We start from the raw sequence: 14,004 nt of genomic DNA, 5'->3' as shown, positions 1-14,004 counted from the left end.
TGCTCAGGGTCACACAATGAGTCAGTGGCTGAGGTGGGATTTGAACCGGGGACCTCCTGGGTACAGGCCTTTTTCTTTAACCACTGGACCACACAGCCTCCTATTATTGGTAATGCATCTAATTTTGTTTAAAACTATCATGATGACTCCCTGTAAATGCTAGTAAATTAAATCACCTTTAAATGCAAGTCAAACCCAGATGTATGGTTGTATAGCAGATGATTACTGTACTGCATAATAATAATTCTTATAATAATAGTAATAATAAAATATAATCAAATGATATACATAGAAAACCTCTTATGTTTTGTGACCCACTATATTTCTGAATACCGATACAAATAAAGTGATTTTTTAAAGCAAAACAATTGTGTGGCTCAGCAGATGTTGTATAGCAAACCATAACAAACTGCATAATAATGAAATACATAACACACCTGTTATATTTTGGGCTTTGGGTTACATCACAAAATAGAAAAAGTCAGATAGGATTGTGCTTGAGTGGTTTTCTACTTACCGGTCAGCATGGATTTGTTCGGGGGTACCCCTCTGTCTTGCTGAGAGCTTCTGAGCCTCCGAGCCTTTGTGGCAGGGTTCTAAGCTTCACCTGAGGGACATGCAGTTGCAGAGGTGGTGATGGGATGCAATGGTGGGGCAGAAAGTGCACATGAAAAAGATAGGGGGCTTGACTAGGGGTTTAAATAGCAAGCTTGTTGAAGAGGCAAAATTATCAGGGTCTGTTTCTCCTTTACAATATTGTGTGGTGAAGTAGACAAATACCAACAGTGTGTGTGTATGTATGTGTGTATATATATATATAGATAGATAGATAGATAGATATATAGATAGATAGACAGATAGATAGATAGATAGATAGATCCTGTGATACATTGCTTTTAATATTTATTTAATTTTAATATTTATTTAAAAGTATTGATTTACGCAGCATTGCAATCAGGGTGAGACAAATCACTTTGTATGCTGGTGGCCACTAGCATTGAAAACCTGGTGGCCAAGTGAACTTATATGGTGGTCAACATTTTCAAATGGGGGCGCTATGAGGAGACATGTATATATTGCACTCACATTGCTTTTGCATGCTTTGTTTTCATGTAATGGGTGTTTTTTTATTATCTTTAAATTATGGGAGGAGAACTATCGGTATATACAACTGATGTGCCAGAGAACTAACTCCATAACATTTCAGCCAACTGCATAAAATGCCAGGGAACTATATATAATTAATGCAAGGGAACTATTTATATTAAATGCCAGGGAACTATTTTCTGTGTGCATCAAATGCCAGTGAGTGAAGTACAGTCAGCACTCGCATATCCAACCCTATAGAATATTGACTTCAGTGATGGTTAAATGAGTTTGAGACTGTGATGCATATCTGATTATTTCATTTTGACCAGTTCCAATCCTTGTCCATTTTTTCAGGGAACACAAAAAAGATACAATGTAAAAAATACATAGCTGAAAGGACTATGTTTTAAAATAAGTAGTGTGATAAAATAAAAGGGAAAGCAATAAAGAACACCTATGTGAGCCTGAGAATGAGCAGAGTCCAGTTGTTTGCCGCCAGGCTTTGGACAATTATAATCAATAATCACCCTTGCCCCTGGATATCGTTGCCTGTCTGTTTCTTCTGAACTGCTGTATTACCTTCACCTGCACACACTTACCCACTTTGCCACACCGTCCCAACCATTTAGTCCGGGAACCCAAGTGTTTAGTTAGCACTCCTTGAGGGAGTTAGGCTTTTGTTTTGTTTTTGCTGTTTGTTTTGGTTTCTCCCTGCACTGTAAATAAAATGCACCCTTTTGGAAAACTAACTGAAGTCTCCAAGTAATTTATTGGGAAAAACCTGCACAACATATGGCCACTTTGTCACAGTAGGCTTCCATTTAGATGTACTGTAGTTGGTTTTGTTGTTACAGTGCTATATTTTCAACAGAAGTATTTTATTTCAGAACGATTTGATTCTGAAAATATCACTTGCCAAAAGAGATGATAAGTGAACTGCAATACAGTACATGCTTTTAAATCCGGTATTGTAGCAGTGTGTAAAAGTCCCCATTAATGACCCAGCAGCAACATGAAATAAAAATGTTACCAATGCACAGAACTGCGTAAAACGTAAAAGGCAATAGAATTTAGCAAAAGATTTAAAAAAAAAAAAAAGTTTCCATAATTAAAACAGTATCCAAAGGTAGTATTCAAAATTTGCAGAATATTTTCTTTCTTTCTTTTTTTTTTTTAATTTCTTAGCAGACGCCCTTATCCAGGGCAACTTACAATTGTTACAAGATATCACATTATACATTATTTCACATTATACAGATATCACATTATTTTATACAGTTGGGTTTTTACTGGAGCAATCTAGGTAAAGTACTGCCCTATATAGTGTTTTGATGAGGCCCTAATGTCACAGTGCACTTGCAAATGAAAATGCACAAAATCACCTAAAGATCACAGATTTGACTGTTACTTCAGTTTCTTTGATATTTTGTTTAGCGTAAGAAAGAGATTTTGAAAACTTTGAAAAACAATTTTGTTTTAAAAGACTTAAAGACTTAAAGACTTCAGTTGGCTGAACTTAAGTTTCACAAACATAAAAAGTTGTCAAGACTTTAGTTAACTAGGACAATAGTTTAGTTTGGTTGACTTTGGCTTTGGGTTACTAGTTTGTATGTGAAAATGTGAGCTATTTCTTTGTAACATAACCCCTCCCCCTTTTCTGTGTTTTTTGTTTTTTTTTTAGTATCTCTCTGTCCAGCCCATAAACACTAGACCGGCTTTCGCACACACATAATTGAATAGAACCAAAGGAACTGAGGGGAGGAAATGGTCTGACAGGAGGACACCTCCAGGGAACAAATAAGTGCATTGTGTTTCCTCCTGACACATAGGCTTTGTGCAGCAAATAGTTCCTCATCGTTGTGATGAATGCATCTGTCTTGCTTTTGTTTTGTTATTTAGATTGCACCCCTGTTTCCTCACCAATTTCAATATCACCTTGTGTATGTAGCATTGAATATAGACAACCCCTGTTCCTGCAGTCAAGCTAATCACCTCTTTTTAACTTGGAGGAAAGGCCCAGTCTGGCTAACTTCTGCCTGGACTCAGCAGGCACATGACCTGTAGGGACCACCGTCGCACAGTGAGGCAAACTATCCCCAACTGATTTGCCTCCCTAACCCAAAAGCTAATGTAATGCTCCATGTGAGCCAAGATCAGCCATTGGTCTGAGCATGATTTAAACTAGAAAGCTCTTGATCATAAAACTGACCCTGCACTTCACACAGTAAAGCTTTTACCAGAGGACTTTCCAGTAGGGTTGCCACCCCGCCGGTATTTTACTGGGCTGTCCGGTATTTTTATGTACTTTGACCCCCTGTCCGTTTTTTTTTTTTGGAAGATGTCCAGTAATTCTAAGAATTCTAATCTACTGGATATGTTCTTAAAAAATGTGTTACAATAAACAATTTAATATCACATGTTGTGCTTGTATGAGTGAAATTCAAATACTATAACACAGCGGTGTGTAAATGCACCAGAAAGAATTGAGGTAACAACGTAAGCCACCAAAACGCTGTACCGTTATGTTTTTCTTGTGTGCTTACCGCTGTGTGTTATCTGGTATGAGCATGTGCGCTGCTGTTAAGTTTGACAGCCCTTTGAATGAAGAAGTGCGAAACTATTAAGTAGCATACTGTAACGTTAAGCGAAAAACTATTAAGTAGCATACTGTAACGTTAGTCACAATGGCAGAGACAAATGAAGAAGTAGACAATAGGATGGGATGGGGCATCCAGTATTTGTATCTCAAAGGTGGCAACCCTACTTTCCAGCCAAGTCTGTTTCCTCATGTATGAGTGACATATTTCAAAATCAATAGGAACCAAGTTTGTCTTATGACCCAATTTTGTTTCACTAATTTACTGCAAATGCCATAATTGTACCTAACAAAATGTATCCATTTTTGATAATTGGTTCCACTTCTATTATAGGAATATCAAGAACAGAGGAAGGGCCAGGAAATTCTGTGACCTTCCCCATCATATTGCTATACTGTGCTTCGCATTGCGTGGCTGTAGATACCATCACTTACTGTAGAATAGTGCCAATAGGCGCATGTGCTTATAGTTGAGAACACGTTGTTTTCTAAGTTGCTACGGTAACATAAATATAAAATACCACAATAAAGCCTTGTAAGTGGATTTATAATCTATTTTATCCTGTATTAGAGCACTTTCATACATAAGCTCATGTGCCTATTTGTGCAGTTACAGTATTAGAACTAACGGTAGCTCTGCAAAGAGAGGCCTTGCATTGCTGCTGCATCCTTATGCTCTATGTATAAATAGAAGACAGGTTTATTTTGTTCAAACTGTTTCGTATTACAAGTGCTACAGATAAGTAAGTAAATAAGAATGTACTGTAAGTAAATAAATTCATCTTCCTGAAAACTGTTTTCAATATGTAGTTGCAGATGTTGCATCATGTTTTTTCCATATGATTCTTGAAATGTATTTTTGTTTACGACTGTAAGTCGCCCTGAATAAGAAATAAATAAGAAGAAATAAATAAATAAATAAATAAATAAATAATAATAATAATAATAATAATACCTTTTTGTTTGAGTAACTGTTTTATTATTTGTGTGAAAAGAAACATTTATAAGAATAAACTGTTAGTTATAAGTACTACAATATTTCAACAGTATGCAAATGATGTAACGGTCTCAAACTTGTACATCTGTTGGGTTCAGTTAATGGTTTCAACTGCTGAAAGAGTTCAAACAAACTGTAAAGACTGAGTCTGTGTTTGTGAACATGCAGCCTGGGTCTGCATTAACCTTTACTACTTTTTCCAAAGCAGGAGGAATACATTTGAGCCATTCTTGTCCTTTAAAATTACCCAACAATAATTTCTGTAATTGTATACATTAAATATAGCAAATATGAGTTAGAATTACATTTTAAGACATGATTAATGAGTATATTACATTATTTACTATTACATAGAAATACATTCTATATCTCTTGTAACTTGTTTTGCCTTGATCACTTATACAATGCATACTTGAGACATTTTCTGTAAACGGATCCAAGAGACACAGATGAATACATAGTTAAGGTAATCGTGTCTTGGCTCTGATTGCATCATTACAGTTTCCTACAAGAGACCATTATTAATGAGATCTGTAGTGAATTCTTTGCAACTAGGTATGATTAACAGTTGCACATTATAATTAATCCTTCGGGGCAGGGATGAAGCACAAGCCAATTAATGTGCATTAGTTTTCCTTGCTTATTAATGAAGTGTGACTATAATGATGCCTCTAGGTATTTGAGCTATGAGCCCCACTAATGTAACACCAGGGCTTTGTCTTGCAGTAGCTTGTTTATTTAGGATTTATTTTTCTTTACACACACACTCAACTTGTACTGTTTCATCTTTCTTTACTGTTTAAAGGATATGACATGCTGATGTGTTTTTATCAAGAAGGCATTTTAAAATGTATCAAGGTTTGTTTAAACCTTTGTTTGTGTTGTTGTTTAAACCAGTTTGCTGTAGTATAGTGCACTATAGGAAACTATAGTTTTAGATGTTACTTTACAATAGCATTGGCCAATTTCACCAAGGCTATCAATAAGCCATTTGTATTTTTGCTGTTGTGTGGGTTGGGGCTCAGTGTTTCCCTGCTGTCCACAGCAGATTACATGTTTAAGCTTTCCAGAGGTGTTTGTTTTGGTCCTTTTCACTCAGCCTTCATCCAGAGACCCTTTAATATAATTACTATAGTGGCCAGTGGAATTAGAGAAGGGACATTCCCCATTGCTCATTAAACAGCTGTAGTTGAATAATCAGAAAAAAGACTGCTTCCGTGCACTGCTAATTAAATAGTTTATTGGTCATCAGTTGTTGGTAACAGGATGTTAACTGCATTATGAGGGTAAATGGAGCCATATGTTTAGGTCTTTCAAGCCTGGTGTCTCAATACATACAGCAGTTGCTCAATTTTCACCTAAAAAATAGCAGTTTATTAAAGTTTTTTAAAGACTTTGGAAATATGCCCACAACACACTGACAAGCTGGCAAGTCAGTACCATTCTGTACTAATGTCCTGGATCTTTCACTTTCAAAAATGAATGAAGTCATATCTTATCCTTACAGCACAGCAGAAAGTAGGCCGCAGTGTTTGTTAACTGGGCCCTGAATCAAGTAATTCCAGCTGGTGCAGGTTATTAACACTTTCAGTCAATGATGTCCCTCTATCTCTTTACTTTGCTCATCTGCTTTCCCATGAGGAGTGAGAGAGCATATGCCATTGCAAACCCAGACAGCATAGCATGCTGCCTGCACCAAGCAACAGAAAAAATGCACAAAAATATAAGTGTATTACTTCAAGTAGAGGCTTACCTATCATTTTTATAATATTGGTATGTCTATTGTTGAACAGCATATTGAAAAATGAGAATACACAAATACAGCCACTGTAAAACGGTGTAAAAAACCCTAAAACCGTCTGCAGTGCACTGCAAAATGTCTATTGACAAAACTTGTTTTAACAAATGTTTTGTTAAGGAGTGTTAAAGACCATTTTGACTACATAAATCACACATGCAGTTCTTAATCCTTTATTAACAGTTTTTACTGTTTTTTTAAAAGCATTTATTTACAACAGTTTTGATCAGGGCCCATTGCCTGGGAGTCTCTTTATTTATTTATTGTGTCTCTTAAATATTTGTAAAGAGCCAAGGATTTCTATTATTTAAACAGTGGCAGTATATAGATCCACAGCCATTTCAACCAATTAATTTGACCAATACAATTGTAATTCAGAATGTATTTTATTTAAATCCTATACTGTATAATACCTTTTTAGTGCATACACTGTATTATCTAGTCAATGTAATCCCTTCTTTTGTTGTGTGTACTTTTACTGGTATGAAAGAGGATTTAAAAATAAACTTGTACCAGTAACGCAAATCTGAGGGCGAAGTATTCACCAGAGACTACTGGAACTGTGGGAATACACACATCTGATTAGGAATACATCAAAGAAAGCAAGACAGGAGAAAATTAATGAGATTTTCATGGGAGGCCTGGCCAAGTGCTGACCTTTGTGCAAATGTTGCAATCCCCATAATACAATGTAACATTGCACATACTTTACAATCTAATATATCTATTTAGTCCTTAGTTTGCTTTGTTTTTTCTGTATGTAGAGAAACCCCAGGAGGTAAAATATATGAGTTACATGACCCCATCTGTGGCCCAGAGTCTTGAAGGGGATCAAAACAATAAAAACCTTTATAACAATAAATGAATACATAATAAATATATACATTATTTATATACAATGTTCAAACATGTTTAGTCTAGAATACTGGCCTGACCTCATTAAATTAAAGGGTAAGTAGCTTGATGCCTTTGTAATTTATTTTTACATTTTCTTTAATACTTCAAAGTGTGTCCGATCATTTCAAATGGTTCTGGGTTCTCCAATATTGGCTGTTTGCAAACAACATAAAATACATTAGTAAAGAAAAAGAGATGCCAATGACATCTGAAGCTACTAACTGTTTAAAACAAGAGTCTCCTTAAAAGGAGATGCCGATTTCCTTTTAAATTATTGCTTAGATATTCAAAGAACTGTGACCTTAATTTGAAAACGCATAAAGTATCCATCATCATCATCATCATCATAATAATAATAATAATAATAATAATAATAATAATAATAATAATAATAATAATAATAATAATAATAATAGATGGAACATGGACTCATTTTCCCTCCATTAGGGACGCTCATGATCTGGCTCACAGAGCACTCAGTTGTTTACCTCAAGTTACTGTGTAAGTCAGTCTATCTGCGTAACTAGGGCTTAATGAATAACAAGTAAAGTCCCCTGTGAAGCTTGTGAAGCTTTCTTTAAATATATTGTGTCAGTCATGTCATCTACATTTACAAACAAGCAACAAAGAAGCGACCAAATAACTAATCAGTGTGCCGAGTGGTTTGAGACTGCAATCGCTGACTGCCACCATGCATGTTGTAAGACAAGCAAATGTGAACTCTTCAGTGACAGACACATCCTACACTGCTAGCTAGCATACTGAACAGTGTTGCATCATTGTGGATAGCTCACATGAGGAGGGACAGCTAACACCTCACTGCAGGCTTCTTGAGTGCATTTATTTCTGTAACAACACATAATACTGCAGAGATATGGCTTTTATTCATGTGAATGCCTGTGTTATTAAGATCAGCCACTGTCTTAGCTTGTGTCAATTAACCCAGTTCATTCAATCCACTTTAGGTACAGATTTAAGGAATTTTTTTTAAGGATAGTTTTTTTAAGAGGCGTTATAAATATTATCTTAGCACTTTGGAAAATAAAAATCTCTCTCTCTCTCTCTCTCTCTCTCTCTCTCTCTCTCTCTCTCTCTCTCTCTCTCTCTCTCTCTCTCTCTCAAACAGTTGAAAATTGTTTTGTGAATTTATTTATTTAAATGGTCTTTAAAAATATCATTAACAAAACATTCTTTAAGCCAGTTCTTAAAAGTTAATAGCAGTACCTTTGAAGTAGGTCAAATGTATTTTTTCTTGCATACTTGTTTATGTTTCTTTGCTCAGAATAAAATAAACAGTCAGTACTCCCTGACAGCACAGTAACCTCCAATACAGGAACATGGGTGGGTGTAATTACTGCACAAATTGGCCTTGCAATAGCCTGAATAGCTTTGGCAGGGGAAGAGGTTAATTGAGCAATTTGAATAATGTCTAACTTAAACAAAGAGGTGGGCATTCTGTTACAATACTGACATGTTATTTCATGAATCCTGGATTCGCAGATACATTTAAATAGTTTGAAATACATTAAATGTAGCAGTCTGTAGTTGTATTATGTCACACTTACAATAAGACACCAACTGTGAGTTTGAAAGGAGAAGATACAAAATAGCCACCAGGGGGCAATCACTTCTTTCAAATATGCTGCCTGAAAGGTACTGTGAGAGAACAAGGAACAACTCTTTCATTTACACAAGTACAGGCTACTTGATAATACAAAGATACAAAGAGGGATATTAAAAGAGCAGATCCTTAAAAACATATATTTATGTACGCCTTTTTTTTAATTATATATATATATATAGTTTTCTTTATATTTCTACTACTGTAATATCTACAACCAGGAATAAACTGTGAAATGGACTCACTCTGATTCCCTTTACTTTAATTCTGAACAATATGAATCAGTTAAAGGAATGATAACCAAGGCTTTAAAAATTATCGATTGTGATGAAAATATTTTGTTTTCTGAATGACTTATTTTGTGTGCAGTCAGTGTGAGTCAGACAGTCAGGTTTGCTCTCCCTTGAAAACAGAGATACTACAATTGGGCAGTTTTTATTTTATTTTGTTAATTCAATTTAGGATATATAGATTTGAACAAGTGCTGACCTTAGAGTAAATGTTGCAATCCCAATCATACAATGTAACATAGCACATACCGGAATCAAATACATCTATTTAGTCCTTACTTTGCTTTGTTTTTTCTGTATGTAGAGAAACCCCAGGAGGTAAAATATATAAGTTACATGACCAAATCTGTGGCCCAGAGTCTTGAAGGGGCTCAAAAGAATAAAACATTTATAACAATAAATTAAAACATAATAAATATATACATTATTTATATACAATGTTCAAACATGTTTAGTCTAGAATACTGGCCTGACCTCAAGCAAGATACACTGAAGGGTAAGTAGCTTGATGTCTTTGTAATTTATTTTTACATTTTCTTTAATACTTCAAAGTGTGTCCGATCATTTCAAATGGTTCTGGGTTCTCCAATATTGGCTGTTTGCAAACAACATAAAATACATTAGTAAAGAAAAAGAGATGCCAATGACATTTGAAGCTACTAACTGTTTAAAACAAGAGTCTCCTTAAAAAGAGATGCCGATTTCCTTTTAAATTATTGCTTAGATATTCAAAGAACTGTGACCTTAATTTGAAAACGCATAAAGTATCCATCATCATCATCATCATAATAATAATAATAATAATAATAATAATAATAATAATAATAATAATAATAATAATAATAATAATAGATGGAACATGGACTCATTTTCCCTCCATTAGGGACGCTCATGATCTCTCTCACAGAGCACTCAGTTGTTTACCTCAAGTTACTGTGTAAGTCAGTCTATCTGCGTAACGAGGGCTTAATGAATAACAAGTCCCCTGTGAAGCTTGTGAAGCTTTCTTTAAATATATTGTGTCAGTCATGTCATCTACATTTACAAACAAGCAACAAAGAAGCGACCAAATAACTAATCAGTGTGCCGAGTGGTTTGAGACTGCAATCGCTGACTGCCACCATGCATGTTGTAAGACAAGCAAATGTGAACTCTTCAGTGACAGACACATCCTACACTGCTAGCTAGCATACTGAACAGTGTTGCATCATTGTGGATAGCTCACATGAGGAGGGACAGCTAACACCTCACTGCAGGCTTCTTGAGTGCATTTATTTCTGTAACAACATATAAAACTGCAGGGATATGGCTTTTATTCATGTGAATGCCTGTGTTATTAAGATCAGCCACTGTCTTAGCTTGTGTCAATTAACCCAGTTCATTCAATCCACTTTAGGTACAGATTTAAGGAAATTTTTTTAAGGATAGTTTTTTTAAGAGGGGTTATAAATATTATCTTAGCACTTTGGAAAATAAAAATAAACTTCTCTTTCTCTCTCTCTCTCTCTCTCTCTCTCTCTCTCTCTGTCTCTCTCTTTCTCTCTCTCTCTCTCTCTCTCTCTCTCTCTCTCTCTCTCTCTCTCTCTCTCTCTCAAACAGTTGAAAATTGTTTTGTGAATTTATTTATTTAAATGGTCTTTAAAAATATCATTAACAAAACATTCTTTAAGCCAGTTCTTAAAAGTTAATAGCAGTACCTTTGAAGTAGGTCAAATGTATTTTTTCTTGCATACTTGTTTATGTTTCTTTGCTCAGAATAAAATAGACAGTCAGTACTCCCGAACAGAACAGTAACCTCCAATACAGGAACATTACTGCACAAATTGGCCTTGCAATAGCCTGAATAGCTTTGGCAGGGGAAGAGGTTAATTGAGCAATTTGAATAATGTCTAACTTAAAGAAAGAGGTGGGCATTCTGTTACAATACTGACATGTTATTACATGAATCCTGGATTCACAGGTACATTTAAATAGTTTGAAATACATTAAATGTAGCAGTCTGTAGTTGTAGTATGTCACACTTACAATAAGACACCAACTGTGAGTTTGAAAGGAGAAGATACAAAATAGCCACCAGGGGGCAATCACTTCTTTCACAACCTTACATATTCCATAAGATGCCTGAGCCACTGAATATGCTAAGGAGGGGCAGCCTGCTCCCAAACAAACACATTCTGGCATCTAGCCAGCAAAGTAGTAAAACCCAGGGTGTCTGACTGTTATGTTTATTTATCAGACGCCTTTGTCCAAGACGACTTACAGAGACTAGGGTGTGTGAACTATGCATCAGCTGCAGATTCACTTACAAGTGCATCTCACCCGAAAGACGGAGCACAGGGAGGTTAAGTGACTTGCTCAGGGTCACACAATGAGTCAGTGGATGAGTTGGGATTTGAACCGGGAACCTCCTGGTTACAAGCCCTTTTCTTTAGGCACTGGACCACACAGCCTCCGACTGTAGCCTAGCCAGGGGAATGTCACTGGAAAGAACGGCAAATAGGGTAATAAATGGGACAGGATCAAGTGACTGCTGGGAAATCTGTGAAAGGGTGTTAAAAATAGATGTCCAAAATGGAGCCAACCTGGGACAGGAGCAATATGTATGAAACAGGGAAACAGGACACTGCTGTCATCTGTCACAGGTCAAATCCAAGGCCAGATAAACCGTGGCTAATATGATTTAAGATAGATGACTGTGGTGCAAAACTTTTTTTTATTATTTTTTTTTTTATCAGCCCATGTTGGGTAACGACAGAAAAGGAGTGCACAAGAGAGCATTGACCCATTCATCCTCAGAGAGGTCCAAACCCAGATCCTGCTGCCATAGATCCTTCAATGTGTGCAGTGCAATAATAAAATGGTGCTGTAGATTTTGAATACAATGCCTTTATAACTTGAACTGGATTTAAATATGCAATCTATAATGGAATTAAGGGGTCAGCAAAGAAAAATGGGCAATTTAGTTGTGCAGATGTAGAAAACAAAGTGTTATGAGCTGCATGCCTAATACCATGAGTTCAAATCCAGTTGTAAGGCGTGTCCTGGAGGTTGTCCCACTCAGCTGGGGTTTCCTTGTCAAGTGACACAATAACCTAAAGAAATAACACAAGAGAGAGAGTGGTGCCCGGGCCTTAGCCAGGACCTTAACATCCATGTTGAGCAGCAAACAAGGGCTCCTTCATTTTTTTAAATAATAGGGATATTGTTGCTTGACTTAGGATCAGACCTAGAGACACGCATGTGAAAGAACATGCAGCACAGCAAAGGAGAGAGTTGGGTGGAGGAGGGGTAATGCATTTCTATGGGGACCTACGTCTGGACCTGGGGACTCAGCACATTAACTTGATCGCTTGCATTATTTCATCCAAACAAACCTTAGATTGGGGGTTAATAATAGAAACGTTATTTGCAAAGAAAGTGTCAAATAGGGACGGGTCGGCAGGAGATTCAGACATTGAATGAAAGTGTTTAAATCAATCTTTTATATCCTGCAGATCAATAGGTGTTGAACCTGATTGTCATGAAATTCAGTGATAAACTCACAGAACGGATGAGCTAAGATTTTACTAGCATTGTCACCGACTCATATAAAACATATCATTATTTAAGCAACGGCTGTTTTGTTTGCTTGGTGGACAAAAGATCACATTCTGTTTGTAAGGCCAGCCATTCTTTGTATAGTGCCAGAGAAGGTATATTTGTATATTGCTGATCCAGTTTTAACATATGGCCAGTTAATAAACATACCCTAGTCAGCACAGACACTCTCTTAAACCAGGAATCAAGCCTTTTGGCAAGCCAAGCACTCTGTTTCCCTGATGGAGTTGAGGGAGAACACTGCTTGTATTCCTAAGTGATACAGCACAGGCGTATCACTGCTGTGTCTGCATAAAGGAATATATTTACTTTGTCCATGTTTTTAAAGACATACAAGAATGTGAAATTAGAAAAAAATTTAATTTATGCATATGGTGTGTACATACATAAACCGACTGTTACACATGTGGGTACCGGAAGAGACCCCACTCTTTCCTTGTCTATGATACAATGCCTAGGTAGAACATGTCTCAGTTAAGATTTCTGTATTGTAAAAATGTCTGGTTTTGTGTTTCTCGCGCAAACTTAACATTTTCTTAACATAGTTTTTTGCAATGAATAGGAAATGGGAGGCTGTGTGGTCCAGTGGTTAAAGAAAAGGGCTTGGAACCAGGAGGGCCCCGGTTCAAATCCCACCTCAGCCACTGACTCATTGTGTGACCTTGAGCAAGTCACTTAACCTCCTTGTGCTCCGTCTTTCAGGTGAGACGTAGTTATAAGTGACTCTGCAGCTGATGCATAGTTCACACACCCTAGTCTCTGTAAGTTGCCTTGGATAACAGTGTCTGCTAAATAAACAAATAATAATAAATGTCCACATAAGTAAACCTCCAGGTTCTCTCGGTGTAGCAAAATACATTTTTGGGGGTAATGTTAATGTGTCTCATTACCTTGACATTTGAAATTGTTATGTCAGGATCACAAGATGAATTCTCTTGTGGTCTTTAATTAATACATGTTTATTTATTTATTGTATATGTCCTCAATTAGCAATATAACTATATTTTTATTATTATTATTATTATTATTATTATTATTATTATTATTATTATTATTATTATTATTATTATTATCATCATCATCATTATAATAAAATCTATTTTCAAGTTTTTCAGGACA

Source organism: Acipenser ruthenus, chromosome 8, assembly GCF_902713425.1.
Source record: "Acipenser ruthenus chromosome 8, fAciRut3.2 maternal haplotype, whole genome shotgun sequence".
Classification (NCBI taxonomy): domain Eukaryota; kingdom Metazoa; phylum Chordata; class Actinopteri; order Acipenseriformes; family Acipenseridae; genus Acipenser; species Acipenser ruthenus.
Note: the sequence above shows the minus strand (reverse complement) of the source record.